Genomic DNA, 20936 nt, shown 5'->3' with positions numbered 1-20936 from the left:
TGGGTGAGAGGAAGAACACGTTTGGGAGGCAGAGACAGATTGGACTGGTTTTGGGATGCAGTGGGTGGAGGGGTAGAGCTGGGCTGGTTGTGTGGTGCAGTGGGGAGAGGGGACGAACTGTGCTGGTTTAGGGATGCGGTGGGGGAAGGGGAGATTTTGAAACTGGTGAAGTCCACATTGATACCATTAGGCTGCAGCGTTCCCAAGCGGAATATGAGTTGCTGTTCCTGCAACCTTCGGGTAGCATCATTGTGGCACTGCAGGAGGCCCATGATGGACATGCCGTCTAAAGAATGGGAAGGGGAGTGGAAATGGTTTGCGACTGGGAGGTACAGTTATTTATTGCGAACCGAGCGGAGGTGTTCTGCAAAGCTGGTCCCCCAAGCCTGCGCTTGGCTTCCCCAATGTAGAGGAAGCCACAACGGGTACAGTGGATGCAGTATACCACATTGGCAGATGTGCAGGTGAACCTCTGCTAAATGTGGAAAGTCATCTTGGGGCCTGGGATAGGGGTGAGGGCGGAGGTGTGGGGGCAAGTGTAGCATTTGCTGCGGTTGCAGGGGAAGGTGCCGGGTGTGGTGGGGTTGGAGGGCAGTGTGGAGCGAACAAGGGAGTCACGGAGAGAGTGGTCTCACCGGAAAGCAGACAGGGGTGGGGATGGAAAAATGTCTTGGGTGGTGGGGTCGGATTGTAGATGGCGGAAGTGTCGGAGGATGTTGCGTTGTATCCGGAGGTTGGTGGGGTGTGTGTGAGAACAAGGGGGATCCTCTTTGGGCAGTTGTGGTGGGGGTGGGGTGTGAGGGATGTGTTGCGGGAAATGCGGGAGACACGGTCAAGGGCGTTCTCGACCACTGTGGGGGGAAAGTTGCGGTCCTTGAAGAACTTGGACATCTGGGATGTGCGGGAGTGGAATGCTTCATTGTGGGAGCAGATGCGGCGGAGGCGGAGGAATTGGGAATAGGGGATGGAATTTTTGCAGGAGGGTGGGTGGGAGGAGGTGTATTCTAGGCAGCTGTGGGAGTCGGTGGGCTTGAAATGGACATCAGTTACAAGCTGGTTGCCTGAGATGGAGACTGAGAGATCCAGGAAGGTGAGGGATGTGCTGGAGATGGCCCAGGTGAACTGAAGGTTGGGGTGGAAGGTGTTGGTGAAGTGGATGAACTGTTCGAGCTCCTCTGGGAAGCAAGAGGCAGCGCCAATACAGCCATCAATGTAACGGAGGAAGAGGTGGGGTTTGGGGCCTGTGTAGGTGCGGAAGAGGGACTGTTCCACGTAACCTACAAAGAGGCAGGCATAGCTGGGGCCCATGCCGGTGCCCAAGGCCACCCCGTTAGCCTGTAGGATGTGGGAGGAATCGAAAGAGAAGTTATTGAGGGTGAGGACGAGTTCGGCTAGGCGGATGAGGGTGTCGGTGGAGGGGTCTGGTCGGTCCTGCGGGACAGGAAGAAGCGGAGGGTCTTGAGGCCTCTGCATGCGGAATGCAGGTGTATAGGGACTGGACATCCATGGTGAAAATGAGGTGTTGGGGGCCAGGGAATTGGAAGTCCTGGAGGAGGGGGAGGGCGTGGGTGGTGTCACGGACGTAGGTGGGGAGTTCCTGGACCAAAGGGGAGAAAATGGAGTCCAGATAGGTGGAGATGAGTTTGGTGGGGCAGGAGCTGGCTGAGACGATGGGTCAACCAGCGCAGGCAGGTGTCGAAATGACGCTGCACGAAATGCTTACCGGTAGAGCAATGGCAGTGCCCAAGTGGAGTGGTCCGTATGAAGGACCTCGCTTGGAACAATTGGAGCTGGAACTGAAGCAGTATCTGCAGCAACTAACTATGATACATGAGTCTATCCACACACGGGAAAAACAAAAGGAGCTGGTGCCTGACAGAGGGGGGGGGGGGGGGGGGGGGACCTATTACACCCGGGTTTTCCGGAGAAAGAGGAACGAGCTGAGGAGAGAGGGACCCTTCACAGTAACCAAGGCAACACCCACTGCTGTTCAAGTGGAGGGACGTTCCAGATGGTATCATCTTAATCACTGCACCAAAGCTGTCCCGCAGACGCAGACTGACTCTGGAGCTGAGGTAAGTGAGGGTGAGCAAGGGGCAGTGGAGAACGAACAGGATGCACAGGAATGAATTACACCGATGATGCCCTCTCGGCCTTGGGGGAGCAATTGGAGGCAACTACCTAAATGATATGGCAAAATAGACAGACTCTGGGCTGGTTGTGAGCCGAAAGAGGAGGGGTTCGTGTAATGTTTGGGGAATTTTGCTGCACCTTCATACCCAATCATACTAGCCTGGGGATCATTTACTAAGGCGATGGAGGAGCTGAGGAATCTAAGGAAAGAGCTTAAGGAAAATGCAGGGTCCGGCCATCATTTTTTCGACGGGTTGGATAGCGCTTTGTGGAAATGGGGGCTTGGTTCGCCAAGATTGGGATTGTTGCAGGTATTGTGCTGCTTATTGTTGCATTTGTATTCTGTTGTGTGTTACCTCTTGTTAAGTCTTTTTTAGTGCGTCGCGCTGCACGGCAGCTCCCTGTCATTCCACCGAACTCTGGACCATTCCCTTCTTCCAATTGGGTTCCATCACTCTATCACTATGATCTGGTGTCCGCTGAGGTGCAGAGGGTTGTCCAGACGAAGGTGCCTGAACTATTTTATGTATCCTGGTGTTTTAAACAGAATTGGGAAGGACCTCCCCACCACACTCTTGCCCTGGGCTATTCTCGTCTGGGCCACTTTTCCCACATCACTCTCACTCTGCGTCACTCTCTCCAGTCTCCCCGCTGTGCACCCCCTCCCAGTGTCTCTGTGACAAGGTGACTCTCCCCAGGGTCATCACTCTAACATGCTCCATGCTGCATTGTCTGGCTGCTGTCTATCAGGGAACTCTCACTCACCTTGCTGCAGGACAAAAGGTTTCCAAAACACTTTCTACTTCCCATGTGGAGTAAGAGGACTGAAGGCCAGATGATCATTAATAAACACTGAAAATGCTGGAAACATGGAACAAGAAGATCACAAACTCGCGAAAAGACAATGAATGTGCCAGCTTTTTGAAGGGTTTACCACACTCTGGGTGAAGAAATTTCAACCCATCTCAGTCTTAATTTGCCTTCCTCGTATCCTTAGTTTGTATCCCCTGATTCTGGAGTCCCTGGCCATGAGGAACATTCTTTCTCCATTCACTCTGTTGAGTGTTGTTGGAATTTTATATGTTTCTATGAGAACACCCTACTTCTTCCAGGATCGTGCTCTTGGCCCAACCAGCATCAGATTCTTCATCAATAACTTTCCCTTCATTATTCAGTCAGAGTCGGGATGCTCACTGCTGTGTGCACAGTGGTCAGCTCCATTCATTCCTCCTCAGGCACGGGAGCTGTACATATTCCATGCAGCTGAATATGGACAGAAATGCCATTTTCAGAAACAGACACATCAGATGGAAAAGGCATGACCCAAAAGTCACCTTCAGCAGAGATCAGAGGAAAAACATTGATTGGCCTTCCTCGTATCCTTAGTTTGTATCCCCTGATTCTGGACTCCCTGGTCATGAGGAACATTCTTTCTCCATTCACTCTGTTGAGTGCTGTTGGAATTTTATATGTTTCTATGAGAACCCCCTCGTTTTACTAAACTCACTGAAATTAGTCCGAACAGATTCAATCCCTCTTCACACAATAGTCCTGCCATTAGAGGAATCATCTGCATGAGTTCTCCAGGATCGTGCTCTTGGCCCAACCAGCATCAGATTCTTCATCAATAACTTTCCCTTCATTATTCAGTCAGAGTAGGGATGCTCACTGCTGTGTGCACAGTGGTCAGCTCCATTCATTCCTCCTCAGGCACGGGAGCTGTACATGTTCCATGCAGCTGAATATGGGCAGACGCATACACATCAGATGGGAAAGGAGTGACCCAAAAGTCACCCACAGCAGAGGTCAGAGGGAAAACATTGACTGATTATTATGCCCCAGTGATAGAGTGTGATGCGGAGACAAAGAGTAGGATCTGAGTCTGATTCCTCCCGACATTATTCCAGGGTCACTGGGTCATGATGGTGAACAGGAACCAGGTCTGATTCCACGCCCCTTACCAAGCTGTTCCAGTACAGTTGCAGCGCTGACATCTACCCGACAAGATGGAAAATTACCCAGGTATGTCCTGTCCACAGAAAGCAGGACCAATCCCACCAGCCAATGACTGACTGATGAAGTGCAGCAGCAGAGTAAGGGAAGGAGACAACGACAGTGCGATCAAGAAGCAATCACAAAGGAATAACCTGCTCCCAGACGCTCAGTTTTGGTTCCACCAAGGCCACTCACCTCCTGTTCCTCATTACAGGCTTTGTCCAAATGTGGACAGAAGAAATGAATTCCAGAGATGAGGTGAGAGTCTCTGCACTTGACATCAAGGCCAAATGTCACTGAGTGTGTCATCAAAGAACCCGATAAACGGTGAAACATGTCGAAGAGAGTCAAATATAGACCACTCAGCCCTTCCATTCTGCTCCCCGACTCAATAGGATCGTGGATGATCTGATTTAAACCTCAACTCTACAATCCTGCTGACCCCCAACAATCTTTCATCCCCTTGGTCATCAGGAACCCATCTACCTCTGTCTTTCAAATATTCAAAGATTCTGCATACACTGTCTTTTAAGGAAGGGAATTCTGCAGGTTCACAACCCTCTGAGAGAGAAAATCAATCTTTATCGCTGTTTTAAATGAGTCACCCACTTATGTTTAAACTCTGATCCCTTCTTCTCCAATCTCCCACAAGAGGAAATCTCCTTTCCACATCCAGCCAGTCAAGAACCCTGTCGAGCTGATTCATATCTTCCCAGCCCTTTTATTCAATTCCCCCCACAATAAAGCAGAACATTATATCAGCTTTTATTTTCCTCATTCACCTTTGATGTAGAAGCGGAATAAATGTCTTTTCTTTGGAGCACATGTTCAATGGTCAAAGGGGAGGCTCTGACCTCCTGGTACTATCGATAGACTATTAATCCAGAAACTCAGCTAATGTTCTGGAGACTCGGGTTTGAATCCCACCACAGCAGATGGTGTCAGTTGAATTCAATAAAAGAAATCTGAAAGTAAGAACCTTCTGATGATCATGAACCCATTGTCTATTGTCTGATAAACCCATTTGTTTACCCTAATGTCCTTCAGGGAGGGAGATCTGCTCTCCTTACCTGGTCTGGTCTACATGTGACTGCAGTCACAGAGCAAGGTGTTTGACTGGTCTCAGAAAAGCCGAACAAGCTGTACAGTCATATCGATCAGTACAAAGTCTCAACAAACAAATGGAACTAGGCAGACCACCTGGGCACTGATAAAGACAATGACAGAAACAGCCCTGTCGCCCCTGCACAGTCCTCCTCACTGACATCTGGGGACGAGTGTCAAATTAGGGAGAGCTGTCTCACAGACTGAACAAGTAACAGCCTGAGCCAGTCATACTCACTGAATCATACCTTACAGACAATGTCCCAGACAACAGCGTCACCATCCCTGGGTATGCCCTGACCAACAGGCGGTACAGACCCAGCAGAGGTGGCAGCACAGTGATATACAGTCGGGAGCGAGTTTCCCTGGGAATACCCAACATTAACACTGTCCCCATGAAGTCTCATGGGTAAGGAAACCTCCTGCTGATTACCACGTACCGTCCTCCCTTGGCTGATGCATCAATCCACCTCCATATTGAACAACACTTGGAGGAAGCACTGAGGATGGGAAGGACACAAAATGTCCTCTGGGTGGGGGATTTCAATGTCCATCGCCAAGAGTGACTCGGCAGCATCTCTACAGATCGAGCTGGTCGGGTCCTAAAGGGCACAGCTGCTAGACTGGGTCTGCGGCATGTGGTCAGAGATACAGAAAGAGCGAAAAACATAATTGACCTCATCCTCACCAATCTGCCGGCTGCAGATGTACCTGTCCATGACAGTATGGGTAAGAGTGACCACTGCACAGACCTTGTGGAGACAAAGTCCCACCTTCACATTGAGAATCGTGTCGTGTGGCGCCATCACCGTGTCAAATGGGACACACTTTGAACAGAGCTCGCAGTTCAAGTTGGGGCACCCATGAGGTGCTGTGGGCCATCAACAGCAGCAGAATTGTACTCCAGCACAATCTGTAACCTCATGGTCCTGGATATCTCCAACTCAATCATTCCCATCAAACCAGGGAATCAACACTGCTTCAATGTATAGTGCATGAGGGACTGTCAGAAACAACATCAGGCAGGCCTGGAGATAAGGTGGCAACCTGGTGAAGCTACCAAACAGGATTACTGGCAAAACCGAACAGCAAAAGCAGCAAGTGATAGGTACAGCTCAGTGATACCTCAGCAAATGGATGAGATCTGAACTGTACAGTCCTGCCACATCCAGTCATGAATGGTGGTGAACAATTCAACAACTTCCTGGAAGAGGAGGTTCCACAAATATCCGCATCCTCAATGATGGAAGAACCGCGTGCATTAGTGCAAAAGGTAAAGCTGAAGAATTCAGAACAATCTTCATCCAGAAGTGCCAAGTGGATGATCCATCTCAGCCTCCTCCAGTGGTCCCCAGCAAGACAGATACCAGTCTTCAGCCAGATCGATTCAATCCACATGAAATCAACAAACATTTGGAGACACTGGATACTCCTAAAGCTATAGGCCAAGACAACATTCCAGCAATAGCCCTGAAGGCATGTGCTGTGGAACGTGCATTTTTATGGCTGTGCTCTACCAGTAAAGTTACAACACTGGTGTGTGGACTGCAATGTGGAAAAGTGCCCCGTCATGTCCTGTGCACAAAAAGCAGGACCAATCCAATCTGCCCAAATCCTGCTCCGTCAGTGCCCTCTCAATCATCAGGAAAGTGATGGAAGGTGTCATCAACAGCATTATCAAATATCTATCAAAGCCCACTTTGACGAATGGAGCTCAATTATCAAATGCATAATGACAGTAAGTTCGAGTGAATTGTTCATCCAGTTTGGTATCTAATGTTTAGCAATACACTTTGAGTGTATTGAGAAATCGGACGTGATAGTCACTACACAGACAAATAATGCTGCAGTTGCGTATTTCTGTTCAGTTTGGTAAGGCTGCAGTGAGGCACACATTTACAATCAATCACCAAATGGAAATATTACTTTAACCAATACACCAGCTGTTTAGTGGGAATGGTGCAAAGAGAGCATTACATGGGTCTCAAAGGCAAGATAAACTTCAAACGGAATGGACAATGAGCATGTAACTTTGGAAAAATATATCTCAGGACATGAGGGATAAACAGGAAAGGTCTCAATCTGGTTCCCTGTAATTTTACCAAGTGGCAGGGCAGTATTATGGGCTAAATGGCCGACCTCTGTTCCTAATCCCTCTCTTGATATGACATTCCAGGGCGAGAGCACCACAAGTTTAAGAGACTAAGGGCATGGTGGCTCAGCAGTTAGTACAACTACCTCAGAGCACCAGGGACATGGGCATGATCTCTGCTGAGGGTGACTTTTGGGTCATTCCTTCTCCATCTGATGTGTATGTTTCTGCAAAAGACATTTTCGTCCATGTTCAGCTGCATGGAACATGTGCAGCTCCCGTTCCTGAGGAGGAATGAATGGAGCTGACCACTGTGCACACAGCAGTGAGCATCCCTACTCTGACTGAATAATGAAGGCAAAGTTATTGATGAAGAATCTGATGCTGGTTGGGCCAAGAGCACGATCCTGGAGAACTCATGCAGATGATTCCTCTGATGGCAGGGCTGATGTGTGAACAGGGATTGGATCTGTTTGGATTATGTTCACTGAGTTTTGAAGAATGAGGGAGTTCTCATAGAAACATATAAAATTCCAACAGCACTCAACAGACTGAATGGAGAACGAATGTTCCTCATGACCAGGGAGTTCAGAATCAGGGGTTACAAACTAAGGATACAAGGAAGGCCAATTAAGACTGAGATGAGGTGAAATTTCTTCACCCAGAGTGTGTTAAACCCTTCAAAAAGCTGGCACATTCATTGTCTTTTAGCGAGTTTGTGATCTTCTTGTTCCATGTTTCCAGCATTTTCATTGTTTATTAATGATCATCTGGCCTTGAATTATCTTACTCCACATGTGAAGTAGAAAGTGTTTTGGAGACCTTTTGTCCTGCAGCAAGGTGAGTGAGAGTTTCCTGATCGACAGCAGCCAGACAATGCAGCATGGAGCACGTTCGAGTGAGGGACCTGGAGAGAGCCACCTTGTCACAGGGAAACTGGGAGGCGGTGCACAGGTGGAAGACTGGGGAGAGTGACCAGAGGAGAGTGACCTGGGGAGAGTGACCCAGAGGGAGAGTAATCCGGGAAAAGTGGCCCAGTCGAGAATAACCCAGGGAGAGAGTGTAGTGGGGAGGTCCTTCCCAATTCTCTGTTTAAAACACCAGGAGACGTAGAGAATTCCTCAAGGAGTTCAACTTTAATTTGCAAACAAAAGCTGTGAGAATTAGAAAAATGGTTTCCCGACTGCCCCCGACTCTCTGGGGCTCGCCACTTTTGTACATTTCTAATTGCCGCGCTTATCTGGCGTCATTAGCAGAACCAACCACATTAGCTTGTATCGTCTTTCTAAACGAATCATCTTCAACCACAATGGTCTTCTACTCTACACTGAACCTATCACATCATGCCCCTGTTGCCTTTAACATAATGCTCATGTATCATGTGATTTGCCTAAATTAACACATTGTGCTATCGTTATTTTCAGCCTGTACTCATCTGTAACATGATTCTGTGCATTGCTCCATTAATCTAATTGCACAGTGCCATATCAATTTCCATAAGAATGACCTGGGGCACAGTGACCTGAGGCAGAGAGTCTGAGCAGAGGGAGGAGGGCATCCTGGAAGAATGAGGTCGTTGCCTCTGGGAGAGTGTGCACTCTCACCCTACTCCCTGCCCTTCACATTCCGTCCTCGACTATCACCCTCCTTCACACCCATTCATGTACACTCAAGTACTATCACTCACTCTCCTTCCCTCTCACCCTCCTGCCTGCCCTCTCTCACCCTCCCTCCTACACTCTCACATTCCTTCTGCCCACTCACCCTCCCTCCTGCCCACTCACACAAACAGGTGCACCATCACTCCCTCTCCTTCCCGCTGACCCTTGTGCTCTATCCTTTGTTCATTCCCTCATTGTCTTACACTCTCGGCATTCCCAGCTCCCTCTCCTTCTTGTTTCACTCCCATTCAATAGACAATAGACAATAGGTGCTGGAGCAGGCCATTCGGCCCTTCGAGCCAGCACCACCATTCATTATGATCATGGCTGATCATCCACAATCAATATCCTGTTCCTGCCTTATCCCCACAACCCTTGATTCCACTATTTTTAAGAGCTCTATCCATTTCCTTCTTGAAGGTATCCAGAGAGTTGGCCTCCACTGCCTTCTGGGGCTGAGCATTCCATATATCCACCACTCTCTGGGTGAAGAAGTTTTACCTCAACTCTGTTCTAAATGGCCTACCCCTTATTTTTAAACTGTGTCCTCTGGTCCGGGACTCACCCATCAGCGGAAACATTCTTCCTGCCTCCACAGTGTCTAATCCCTTAATAATCTTATATGTCTCAATCAGATCCCCTCTCATCCTTCTAAACTCAAGAGTATACAAGCCCAGTCACTCCAATCTTTCAACATATGATAGTCCCGCCATTCTGGGAATTGACCTTGTGAACCTACGCTGCACTCCTCCAATAGCAAGAATGTCCTTCCTCAAACTGGGAGACCAAAACTGCACACAATACTGCAGGTGTGGTCTCACCAGGGCCCTGTACAGCTGCAGAAGGACCTCTTTGCTCCTATACTCAATTCCTCTTGTGATGAAGGCCAGCATGCTATTAGTCTTTTTCACTACCTGCTGTACCTGCATGCTTGCTTTCATTGGCTGATGTACAAGATCCCCTAGATCTCGTTGTGTTTCCCCTTTACCTAACTTGACTCCATTGAGATAGTAATCTGCCTTCCTGTACTAGCCACCAAAGTGTATAAACACACATTTATCCACATTAAACTGCATCTGTCCGTCCACTCACCTAGCCTGTCCAAGTCACCCTGTATTCTAATAACATCCTCCTCACATTTCACACTGCCACCCAACTTTATGTCATCAGCAAATTTGCTAATATTACTTCTAATGCCTTCGTCTATATCATTAATATATATCGTAAACAGCTGCGGTCCCAGCACCGAACCTTGTGGTACCCCACTGGTCACTGCCTGCCATTCCTAAAGGGACCCGTTTATCACTACTCTTTGCTTCTTGTCAGCCAGCCAATTTTCAATCCAGCTCAGTATTTTGCCCCCAACACCGTGTGCCCGAATTTTGTTCACCAATCTCCTGTATAGGACTTTATCAAAGGCTTTCTGAAAGTCCAGGTACACTGCATCCACTGGCTCTCCCTCATCCATCCTCATAGATACATCCTCGAAAAGTTCCAGAAGATTAGTCAAGCACGATTTCCCTTTCGTAAATCCATGCTGACTCTGACCTATTCCCTACTCCTTCTCCATCTGTGTTCCAGAAAGAATCCTTTGGCAGGGAGTCCAGAATGGGAAGTACTTGCTGGCAGTGAGCTTACTGAATGGACTGGAGCACTAGTGACAAACAACTCACCTTACACAATCAGATTCTGGAGACAATCCCAGCCCAGAGTGCCTCCACCATCGAGAACATTCCAGATCCACATTTACAATCCACCCGAATTATGATAACATCTGGGATCGAACCCTGTGCTACCCCTGCCCTGGTAGTGTTTCATACAGACACTGTATGGGGAGCTTTACTCTGTATCTAACACTGTGCTGTCTGTGTCCTGGGAGTGTTTCATACGGACAGTGTAGGGGCTGTTTTACTCCACATCTAACTCCATGTTATCCCTGTCCTGGGAGTATTTCATCTGGACAGTGTTTGCCGGGTCCTGGAATTCAGTAATTCCATGCTTTACCTTTAGAGGGTGATCTCGAGCTCCAGTCTGAGTTTCAAGACAGTTTGTGTGTTTTATGTTTCTCTGATTCTTTATTAACCGTAACATCTTTTATTCATTCCTTCCATTCTTTATCCCTCGTGAACACAAGATTTGGATCAGAAATGTGATTGCTGAATAATCTGGTCAGCAGTGGGAGTATAAAATGAGCAAAGTTCACGATTGGCCGTTGACACCAATAGGCCTCTCCCCAAGAGATAATCCAATGGGATGTGGGAATGAAATAGTTTTCTCAGCTTCGAGTACAGTTTGGACCTTGACTAAAGGTGGTTCTTCTGGGTCAAAGGGTGTTTCTGCACAGATTCTGGTCTCTATTGTGACCTCCCATGATTTGTTTCTGTCTTGTCATCAATTCCACACTCACCCTGGATCTTTCTCACAATGAAAAGAGCTCAGTCCATCAGAGTCTCCTCTGACCCTCTCCACTTCAAACAACTGCACTCCCTCACACCCTTGTCTCTGAACTTGGAGAACCGTTTGATGGTGGTTTAGACTGAGCTACCAGCCTGCATCAGCATTGACCCACTGTCAAATTTGTGACTTGATCTCCAGACACCTCTGACTGTCTCTGTATTGTCTGTCTGTCTTGGTGTTGAAGCTTGTGGGTTCAGGTTTGCCTCCAGGAGTGACACATAACAAGCTGAAATGTCAGTGTGTTATTAAGGCAGTGCTGCACAGTCAGAGGAGCTGTTTGCTGGCTAACAACCACATTCAAGGGAAATGGACTCACAGGTTTTGCTGTTCACCATCTGATTTGGTTGGACTATCCTAGAATCATCCTGGAAGGGAAAAATAACACGTTCCAATAAAAAGGAATGGAAGAGCTAAATGGGGAATCATTCATTCTCCTGCTCACAAGAGGAAACAACACACATTCATTAGCTTTGAGCTGTAGAGTCACAGAGTTGTACAGCACGGAAACAGACCCTTCGGTCCAACTCGTTCATGCTGACCAGATATCCCAAATTAATCTGTTTACATTTGCCAGCATTTGACCCTGATCCCTCTAAACCCTTCCTGCTCATCTTCCCCCTCCCGATGCTTTTTCGATGTTCCACCAGCCTTCCCCACTTCCTCTGGCAGCTCATTCCATACATTCACCACCCTCTGTGTGAAAAAGTTGCGCCTTTGGTCCCTTGTGACACTTTCCCTCTCATCTTGAACTGATTCTCTGTAGTTTTGGAACCGCCCCCCGTGCAAAAGACTGAAACTATTCACTCTATCCATGACTATCATGATTCTGTAAATCTCTATGAGGTCACCCCGTCCGCTCCAGGGAAAATAAAACCAGCGCATTCAGCCTTTCCCTATTCCTCAAACTGTCCAACCCTGACAACATCCTTGTACATCTTTCCTGAACTCTTCCAAGTTTCACAACATCCTTCCTGCAGCAGGGAGAGCAGAATTGCACACAGTATTCTAATAGTGGCCTCGCCAATGTCATGTACAGCCACAACATGACCTCCCAACTCATATACTCAATGCTCAATGCACTGACCAATAAAGGCAAACATACCAAACGCCTTCTTCACTGTCCTATCGACCTGTGACTCCACTTTGAAGGAACTATGAACCCGCACTCCAAGGTCTATCTGTCCAGTAACTCGCCCCAGGACCGTACCATTGAGAACGTAAGTCCTCCCCTGATTTGTCCTTCAAACATGCAGTAACTGACATTTATCGAAATTTGCCTTTATTCGCATCCAAATTAATTATGTAAATGACGAAAAGCAGCGGACCCAGTACTGATCCCTGTGGCACACTACTGGTCACAGGCTTCCCATCTGAAAATCAAACCTCCACCATTACCCTCTGTCTTCTACATTTGAGCCAGTTCTGTACCAAATGGCTAGTTTTCCCTGTATTCCATGTGATCTAACACTGCTAACGGGTCTACCATGAGGAATCTTGTCAAATGTCTTACTGTAGTCCATATCGATCATGTCCACCATTCTGCCTTCATCAATCCTCTTTGGTGCCTCCTCAAAAAGCTCAATCAAGTTTGTGAAACATGATTACCCGCACACAAAGCCTCTGATTCTACCAGTCACTCTCCTCCTGGTCACTCTCCCCCAGTCACTCTCCCAAAGGTCAGTCTCTCCAGGTCTCTCTCCTCAGGTCACTTTGCCCGATCTGTCCCCACTTCCCTAAACCAGTCTCCCTGTGACAAGGTGACTCCCGCAGGAGCCTTGCTGTGGCATGTTGCATGCCGAGTGAGTGGGCAGAAGGGAGGGTGCGAGGGCCGGAAGCAGGGTGAGTAGCAGGAAGTATAGTGAGAAGCAGGAGAGTGGGTGTGAGAGCTCACTCTCCCAGAAGCAGCCTCCCCACTCATTCGGGGTACCCTCTGCCTCTGTTCAGGCCCACTCCACCTGGGTCACTCTCCTCCTCCTTACCACACCCCCACCTCAGGTCACTCTCCCTTGGTCAGTTTCCTCATGCCACCCTGCACTGAATCCCTTTCCCCAAGTCACCCTCAAAACGAATCACTATACCTCCGAACCACTCTTCCCCTGAATCACCCTCCTCAGATCAGACGCAAATGGATCACTCTCTCCCACTCAGTCAGCGTCCAGCTCTCTGTCCCCTGCCATGTCCCTCTCTCCCAGATAACTATCCCCAGTGCAGTCTCCACCAGGTCGCGCTCCGGGTCTGTCTCTCCGAGTGTGTCGCACTCTAACATGCTGCATGCTGCATTGTCTGGCTGCTGTCTATCAGGGAACTCTCACTCACCTTGCTACAGGACAAAAGTTCTCCAAAGCACTTTCTACTTCCCATGTGGAGTCCCACCCAAGTTCAGATGATCAATAATAAACACCTCACATTTTGCAAACACAAAAAAGCCTGTCAGAAACATCCTAAAAGACAGTTTATTCGCCCGGTCTGCGAGCTTCCCCCAGAACTGGGAAAAGATGTTGATGGAATGGGTTTAGAGGAAGGACTGAGTGGGGCAAGGACTAACGTCAGTCTGTGATCACAGCTGAGCCCATGAGCTATTTTCATGAAAGGCCTCCATTTTAAAGTTTCAGACTCAGTGTGTACCAAGGTGAAGATGTTAATGGTCTGACAGTTGTTGAGCAGGTTTGGGGGAAGGGATAATGGATAACCCATCATCACTCCCACACCCACAAAAGCCCTCCTTCAAATCCATCCCCATCTTCTTGCTCAGTCTTCCACCTGCTTCTTCCTCCTTGGCTCCCCTCCTCCCTCCTTCACCCCGACTCACCCAATTCACACCAAACCTGTTCCGTCATCCCTGTCAGCCTGTACTTTCCAAAAACCCTCTTCCATTCTTGACCTCCCTTCCATTCCGCTCCTTCACCCCATTCCTGACCATCCTAGTGCCCCTTCAGATGGAAAATTAGAGATCAAAAACAGAGTGAAACATTTGGAAATGATCACACTGCTCATACTGCAGTTCCATTTGAAGACATAGAAGATAACTCAAACCAGGATGTTTATTTCTCAATGTTGACAGACTTTCCCTTCCAACCAGTCATCCCAGTTCCAAGACATTTCAGCAGGAATTCTTCAGGGGTGTATCCTGGTCTAACCCTCTTCAGATGTTTGGGCAATGACCCTCCCTCCACCGTAAGGACAGGAATGGGTTAGAACCGGACTCGGAATAGCTTTATAAATACTCATGCGACAATGGCAGGTCAGAGGCAGGGAATTCTGTGGCAAGTAACTCTCCTCCTGCCTCCCCGAAGCCTGTTCACCAACAACAGTCAAGGAACTTGACACCATTCAGGATAATGCAGTCTTGGTTGGGCAACAAATCCACCATCTTTAAAATTACTCGCCCTCCACAGGGGCAGCAGTGTGTACCATCTACAATATTCCTTGGTGAGACCAACTCACCAAGACTCAGTCTGTATGAGACCCAGAAGAGCATCAGCAGATATGAGGGACTGCAGCATGCGGCTGTGAATAAGTTGCACAGAACGATTTTGATCACCACCAGCTCAGGTACTGTCTCTCTGTTCTGTGCAGACAACACTCACTCTCACCTTAAAGAAATCTAATTGCTTTTTCATTCAGCAGTTGTAGTAGGCAGTGATATTTAATCAATAAATCAGAGACATTTCACAAGCGAACCAGCCACCCTGTGACTCTCACAAACCAGTGGAAGCATCGAGGAAAAGACAGGGCAGGGAGAAACTGTCAGAATTAGCAAGCAGCAACTCAGCAGACTCTGGGAACAAAGACTCCTGAACTGGTCTTTCCACGTTTTCCATCTGTCAAAGCTACTTTCCCCCCGTCTGTACATCTGTCTGTCTCATGAGGGACAGTTTCTCAGCAGATCGGGGTTATAGTAATAAATAGTAATTCATGGGCAGCACTGAATCCTGTACCATGTTTTTGATCAACCACAATTTAAAAATCAGCTCGCTTGGGGAACATTGAGCACTCATTTCAAAATCTTTAATGACCTTGTGAGGAACCCGAGAAGAGTGGGGCTGGATTTCTATGAGGCTCCTGCAGTGAGTGGTGTCACTGTTGTTGGATTAAAACCCTGGAACCCCTTTCCTCACAGCACTGCAAGTCTTCCTTCATCACATTGGCTGAAGCAGTACAACAGGCAACTCAACGTCAGCCTCACTGGGACAGTCCCAGATGAGGAGTTACAGCTACAGGGTGAGGTTTGAGGATGTTCTCCTTGGGACTAAGAAAATCAAGTCGAGATTTAATCGAGGTGCATGCAATTGTTGTAGTTTTGGACAAGGAAGATAAAGAAAAGATCTTCTATTGTTTGGTGGCACAACAACAAAGGGTTACAGGTTTAGTTTTGGGGTCGATGTACAGGGGAATGTGAGCAAGGACATTTTCCATCAGCAGTCGGTACTGCAGTAGCACTCACTGACCACTAGGGGAATGGAAGCAGAAACAATTAATCAATCAGAAACCAAGAGGACGGGTCCTTAAAGGGAATAAATTGGGAAGGTTCTGAGGAGAGAGTGGGGTAATAGGACAATATAGGTTGGTCAGGAGTGAGCATTGAGTTGATGGACCGAATAACTGCCTTCTATAGCACAGTGACTTGCTGGTTCAGATATTTACACAAGGCTGTGTGATCCATTTTCAATATTTCCTCGAACATTGCATTAACACGGAGTCCCAGCAGAAGAGGAGCTAATGAAGGGCTCCTGTGACCACTCCCTGAGGAGACAGTTTTAGCAACAAACAGCTTTCCACTTTCTCCATCCGTTGTTTCAGTGAAACCAGATTTGGTGAAAGAATCACTGAAAGTGTTGGCCCCTTTCCAAACAAGAAAAGTTGTGGAAGGAGATTTTCTCACAGCGCTGGAGACAATGTCTTGAGAAACATCATCTGAAGGAGAGGCTGACTCTGCTGAGACAGCATTTCACCCACAGCACCATCATTCCAATTTATCTCATCTGGAGCAGATTCTATAGAACTGAACAAACTGTGTCTGTATCACAGATATCAGGGAGAGAGAGGGACTGACCCCACTGTGTCTGTATCACTCACACTGCTAAGAATTTGTTGTTGGATATGGTATACAGGAGTTTCTTTTTCTCAGTCACTTACATTCTTTCAACCATTTGATGAAGTTTCGTATTCGTGCAAATGGATACATCACCACAGTCTTCATCCCCTCCCTGAACTTCGTCTGGGTCACAGCATAAATAGCAGTGTTTGTGCAGCAACTCAGGAGCTGGAGCAAGAATCCAATATCTCCGACAGCGATGTGTATGTACGGAGTTGCGTTGTGAATGTGCATCATGCGTGACCATATCGAGCTCACCATGAACACTGCCCAGAGAAGGATGAAATTTGCAGATATAACAAAAGTCAATAAAATGGATTTCCTTCGACTTTCCATCTCTGTGTCTCTGGGACTCTCCCCAATTCTGTGAGCTCGGAGTCTCCTGCGTGCCCTGCTGGTCATTAAAATGTGTCTGATGGTCAAAGCATTCAGCAGCAGGATCAGAATATATGGGACTCCCGGGGTGAGAATGTAGTGAAGGAACTCAATTGCTCCCCAAGCTTCTGACATCCGAGCCTTCTATGTGATATGACAAAACCAGGGTTTATTCACTCGTGTGTACCATCCTGTCAGCATGAAATACCAGAAAACATTCTTCAAATAGCTCAACACTGTCACTGTTCCCAAAGCCAGAGCTGCCGTTCTCTCTGTGCAATATTTAGTTTTCAGCTTCTGGCAACAAATAGCCACAAATCGATCAAAGGTGAAAGTGACAGTGAACCAGACTGAACAGTCAGTGGCTGCATAAAGCAGGACAGCATGGATATTACAAACAGGGACAGAATACAGGAAAAGAAACCCTTCCCAAAAAACAACTGGAATATGCCTCAGTATCAGGTCGAAGATTAGAACCAATAGATCCATCACAGCCATGGCCATCAGGTAGTGAGTAACACATTTGGAGAGTCCACACTGTCCCTGAGACAATATCACAATTGTCAGTAAATTTACTGTGAGAAAAAGAAATGAATAAAATTATTACACATCATATGAGGAGCAAAATCAGCTCATTGGATTTCTGGATAACAAAGTGTGGAGCTAGATGAACACAGCAGGCCAAACAGCATCTCAGGAGCACAAAAGCTGACGTTTCGGGCCTAGACCCTTCATCAGAGAGGGGGATGAGGAGAGGGAACTGGAATAAATAGGGAGAGAGGGGGAGGAGGACTGAAGATGGAGAGAAAAGAAGATAGGTAGAGAGGAGAGTATAGGTGAGGAGGTAGAGAGAGGATAGGTCAGTCCAGGGAAGATGGACAGATCAAGGAGGTGGGATGTGGTTGGTAGGGAGGAAATGGAGGTGCAGCTTGAGGTGGGAGGAAGGGATGGGTGAGAGGAAGAACAGGTTAGGGAAGCGGAGACAGGCTGGGCTGGTTTTGGGATGCAGTCGGGGCAGGGAATGGGCTGGGCTGGTTTTGTGATGCAGTGGGGGGAGGGGAAGAACTGGGCTGGTTTTGGGATACAGTGAGGGAAGGGGAGATTTTCAAGCTTGTGACATCCACATTGATACCATTGGTGTGCAGGGTTCCCAAGCGGAATATGAGTTGCTGTTCTTGCAACCTTCGGGTGGCATCATTGTGGCACTGCAGGAGGCCTGTGATGGGCATGTCACCTGAAGAATGGGAGGGGGAGTTAAAATTGTTCGTGACTAGGAGGTGCAGTTGTTTGTTGTGAACAGAGCGGAGGTGTTCTGCAAAGCGGTCCCCAAGCCTGCGCTTGGTTTCCCCAATGTAGAGGAAGCCACACCAGGTACAATGGATACAATATACCACATTGGCAGATGTGCAGGTATGGAAGGTCATCTTGGGGCCTGGGATAGGGGTGAGGGAGGAGGTGTGGGGGCAAGCATAGCACTTCCTGCGTTTGCAGGGGAAGGTGCTGGGTGTGGTGGGGTTGGAGGGGAGTGTGGAGCGAACAAGGGAGTCTCCGAGAGAGTGGGCTCTCCGCTGGCAGACAATCGTGGGGATGGAAAAATAGCTTGGGTGGTGGGGTCGGAATTTAGATGGCGGAAGTGTCGGATGTTGATGTATTGTATCCGGAGGTTGGTGGGGTGGTATGTGAGAACGAGGAGGATCCTCTGGGGGCGGTAGTGGTGGGGGTGGGGTGTCAGGGATATGTTGCAGGAAATGCGGGAGACATGGTCAAGGGCGTTCTCGACCACTGTGGAGGGAAAGTTGCGGTCCTTGAAGAATGTGGCCATCTGGGATGTGGCGGAGTGGAATGCCTCATGCTGGGAGCAGATGCGGCGGAGGCGGAGGAATTGGGAATAGGGGTGGAAATTTTGCAGGAGGGTGGGTGGGAGGAGGTGTATTCTTGGTAGCTGTGGGAGTCGGTGGGCTTGAAATGGACATCAGTTTCAAGCTGGTTACCTGAGATGGAGTCTGAGAAGTCCAGGAAGGTGAGGGATATGTTGGAGATGGCCCAGGTAAACTTGAGGTTGGGCTGGAAGGTGTTGGTGAAGTGGATGAACTGTTCGAGCTCCTCTGGGGAGCAAGAGGCGGCGCCGATACAGTCATCAATGTAACGGAGGAAGAGGTGGGGTATGGGGCCAGTGCAGGCGCAGAAGCCGGACTGTTCCATGTAACCTACAAAGAGGCAGGCATAGCTTGGGTTTCTGACATTTTAAAATTTGTCTTAATATTCAAGCATTTAGTGGCTTCTTTATCCAGAGAGAGATATCTCATATTGTAAGCAAAGACCATGAAACAATATCACAAGTTTGATTGTTTAAAATAAGAACAAAAATTGGTAAAACTGTCTTAACATTTCCTGTCAGCTCGGAGACATAACAGGAAGTAGGGAAAAGCACAATAGTGAATATTAGTTTTTAGGAATGAAGACTGAACTCAGTTATTGTGGAGAAATCAGCCTAAATGCCCGTTGGAGGTCATTACCCAATGACCTTGTATTACTGTGAGCGGGAATCAGACCCAGTTCCTGCTCCTGATCATTACCCAGTGACCCCGGGTTAGTGTTCGGAGCAACAGACTTGCTTCCTGTGATGGATCATTACCCAGTGTCCTTGGCACATGGGGACAGAACTTTTCTTTCTTTTGTTCTAATCTATTCTCATTTATTTTTTTATTTCTTTCATGGAATATGAATGTTTTTGGTGAAGCCAGCATTTCCTCACTCGAATTTCATGCATCACGTTGTTTGTAGACTATTGCAGTCTGAGGGGTGCAGCTGCACACACTGGGCTATTTGGGAGAGATCATTGCATTTAGTCCCAGCTTCAGTGAAGGAAGTCGATATGTTTCTGAATCTGGAAATGAAGGGGAACTTGCTCAGTGGTGTACCCTGAGTGGGCTGTACATTTCTTTGGAGAGGTCAAGGTTTCTACTTTGGAAGGTGCTGTCAAAGGAGACTTGGTGAGTCACTGCAAAGCAACCTGTAGGTGGTACACACTGATGCCTCTGTCGGGGCAACCCATCTGGGAATAAGTTTTCAGAGTCAGCAGAGTTCAGACACATGGGAGATTATTCGAGCATGAGCTGGTAATTTGCAAGGACAAGTCCTCGAGACATTCCATGCAAAAGCTGTTTCACATGCTCTCTACGCTCTTACAAACAGTTCGTCATTTTATACTTTTTCTTGCTCTACTTTATCACTGCAGCATATGTTCCCTCCCGCGGTGTATTACTGGTCAAGAATGCTGGGTTGTCCAAATGTGATTGGGTCCTTGTTACATCGGTCTACATTCGCAATTTTCCTGCTGCAGTTTTCTGATTCAGTCATTTTGGTTCATTGGAAGTTTAATGTTGAATTGATATTCTGCATCCTCAGATACCAACTCACCCTTATATTCTAGATACGGCATCTGTGGTGTGCTAAATCTGTTACCTCATACCAGGATATCCCAGAGACAGGGATTGTCAATGTTCCCATTACAAGGAGAACATTGTATTTCAATATGCATGGCAATCCTGCTCGTCACTGTGCTTGTTAAAAGATAAGAGATATCTCTTCTATTGCCTCAAGTTAGTTTTTGAATCTCACCTTCAAACGTGTTTGGTGATTTTTTTTTTGTTTGTAAATATGTGAATCTATAACTGGTTCAGAAACAATATCTAATATTATCCGGAAGAATCGTAACTAAAAGCAACTCATCTTATTCTAATTGATTGATTAAAAAACTCAAAAAAAATCTGCTTGCTGTGAAATGTTCTGACCTATATTGGCCATTGCAGTTGTACATTCTACTGTATTTTAGACAGACGGCCGATTGTGTTCCTTGCTGAGACTACATTCGGCAGGGCTTTCCCACACTCTCTCCAGCTTCTGTCAGCCATGTCCTGCAAAGCTTATCAGAGGCAGTCATTGGCCATTTTATGCTGCTCAGTCATGGGTAGCCTTACCAGCAACTTGGGGCTGGCTGTCGAGGGAGTGACTATTTTAGGTG

This window comes from Stegostoma tigrinum, chromosome 18 (assembly GCF_030684315.1).
Source record: "Stegostoma tigrinum isolate sSteTig4 chromosome 18, sSteTig4.hap1, whole genome shotgun sequence".
NCBI lineage: Eukaryota > Metazoa > Chordata > Chondrichthyes > Orectolobiformes > Stegostomatidae > Stegostoma > Stegostoma tigrinum.
Note: the sequence above shows the minus strand (reverse complement) of the source record.